Raw genomic sequence first — 2,668 nt, 5'->3', positions numbered from 1 at the left:
GTGATTTTTTTAATCTTTTACAAAGCAGGGATTGTTAGCAGTTGTTTCATAAAGAAATATTCTTAACAGGCAAGCTGCTGGGTTTGCATTTTTTATTGTATGTATGTTCTTACTGCCTGTTCTGTAATTATCTGCTGAGGATCACTGTCATTCTGTGCGTTCGCTTGAAGTAAAATTGTAGCCCTTCATCTATTTTTGTGAAATTTCCAGTTTTTTACTTTAAAATTCTGGTCACCCTAGACAATAGGGTATTTACTGGTGGCATTTGTATTCAATGACGCCACGTGGTGTAGGCCCCAAATAACAGAGACACACACGGATGCTTGTTACTGCGCCCTCGTCAGGCCGGGAACTAACTCACCAAGTGATTTTAGGACTAGTAGAGCAACAACCTCCTTTGCCTGATCATGCTCGTTGCGCAAACCCATTTTGTCAGCCATGACCCAGGTGTACCCACTGAGTGGCATTGGATATCCTGGATTTACAACCTGATAACAGAAGCGCATCAGTCCCTCTGGGCTAACAGTCAAGAGGTTGGTCAAGAATACTGGAGAGCCCAGCTGCATCTTTCTGCAAAGTATGCTTAGGAAATCCACTATACAGCCACGGGATTTCAGCTGGTCCTGTTTCTTCTTCTCAGACTGCTGGGCAGGAACAGATGAAATTGACTTGTCCAAATTGGCTCACAAGGAGAAGTAGTGGTTTTCTCTAAAACAATTCATAGTTTTTGCTTAAAGTCCGGTTCAGCCAGCCCACGCTAAGCTTCTGTCCATACAACCTTAAGTTATCTTCCACTAAGACTTTTTTGGCCATTGCTGCAGCTCGGTGAGAGTTATATTTCACCACAGCCAGAAGTTCGCGTTTCTTGGTGGGGCTTGGGTACAAAGCGATGTCCTCAATTCCGGAAGTCAGCTGTTGCAGTGCCATTTTCAGCTCCCCCTGTACCAGGTGGCAGGGCACGCCATCGATGCACAGCTCGCACTTCTCGGTGCACGACAATGCAGTGGTCTTTCTGTCCTCCCTAAGGTGAGTATGTCTGCCAATGAATTTCCGGGTTCTTCCAGGATGCGCTCTCTTAAATGCACCGAGGCACATCCCTGAATAATTTGTCCCCTTATCTCTTCCGTTTCATCTTGAAAACCACAGGTGCTTGCTAGCTCCTTTAGGCGCGCATGGAATACATCTAGTGACTCCTCTGGCTGCAGTCTGGCCTGCCTGAACACAAATCGTTTGTCATTTTGATTTACCATGGGCTCAAAATGAGCATTTAAGGCCTCAATTAGTGTGAGATGAGATTTTGGTGCACCCTCTGCCACCGCCTTGGATATCTTGTAGACATCTCTCCCGCCCAGATGCAGTATCATGGCATGTTTCTGCTCATTGTCCACTTTTGTAGCCTCAAAGAAGAGGAGCACTCGCTTCACCCACTCCTTCCACCTCTGGGCTTGAGCTGACGGTGCCCCTTCCACCAAAAATGGCTCTATCATAGGGAGGTATGACATGGTGTGGGTGCCACCGAAGCCGTAGCTCTGTCTTGGGCCTGGCAATGGAGCAGTGTCACTGCGCTGCAGGTCGAATGTGATCAGCCCCCCATGAACTACTCTGACTCAACCTTCACAGGTTAATGCCACTCTCAGTTAGTTGCGTCTGGAAGATGCCATCATACACTGCCAGGCGGGAGTACCACGGGCCACCTTGCCTTTCCACCACGTGCTGTATTGATGGTCTGGGCGCATCAGCTAATTGTGCCACCCGCTGACATCATGCGGGCCACAGCGCCCTTTACCCATTCGGGTGTCGCAGAGACGTGGCTGTGACACAGCACGAGCACCGCGCACTTAAAAAGACTGTGCGCAGCCGCCGTGGTATGCCACATGGGGTCAGACCACCCTTGTTGCCAATGTTATGTCAGGACAATCGAGTGACAGCGTTTGCCGTCCACACTGGCGGCATGTGTATTCAATGACGCCACGTGGTGTAGGATCCAAATAATAGACAAACCCACGGATGCTTGTTACTGCACGCTCTTCCGGCCGGGAACTAAGTCCCGCCTCACGGCCACACCTATTTATTTATCTCCGCCCACCTAGCGTGAGCTCGACCACAGAGCTAACACGTTGCCGGGGTAAGCCTATGTACACCCTGGCACTGAACAAACAATGCGCCCAACTCCTAACAAATATTGCGATGAGTGATAGAACACTGTGTAAGTGAAAATTTTCACCTTGCACCCATGTGAGTAGTGAGCAAAACCAGGCTATCAATGGCGGGGGATCAGATGATTTAATGGCAAGCATAGCTGCCAAGGTTTCAGATTGCTATGTGTGAAATTTTCATAATTTCAGAGTAATTATGAGTGACATTTCAACAACTATGAGTGACACTTTCTTCGCGTGCAAAATCAAGCAATGAAGACAAGAGAAACATTAAAATATCAGAAAGTACACCCATTTGAGCAACGAGAAACTCTAGGACATTAGCTGCTGCAAATGCTACAAAGTACCAGAAATGGAAAGGCACTAAACTAGTGGCCTTGTGACCTGAAGTGGTATGTGAGGAGCTACATGGAACTGACTGGTGATTGCCTACCTATAGTGCATTAACAAGAGGACTCCAAACAGCAGTAAGCCGTCATTTAGAGGTGGCAGGTAATGGGACACCCACTGGA

General features: G+C 47.9%; 1 pseudogene; it reads right to left on the bottom strand.

Moving 5' to 3' along the window:
- Positions 1–326: 326 nt before the first annotated feature.
- Positions 327–1,095, bottom strand: LOC144769302 (dead end protein homolog 1 pseudogene; annotated as a pseudogene).
- Between the last annotated feature and the right edge of the window lie 1,573 nt (positions 1,096–2,668).

Source organism: Lissotriton helveticus, chromosome 7 (assembly GCF_964261635.1).
Source record: "Lissotriton helveticus chromosome 7, aLisHel1.1, whole genome shotgun sequence".
Classification (NCBI taxonomy): Eukaryota; Metazoa; Chordata; class Amphibia; order Caudata; family Salamandridae; genus Lissotriton; species Lissotriton helveticus.
This window is presented reverse-complemented; position numbering and strand designations above follow the sequence as displayed.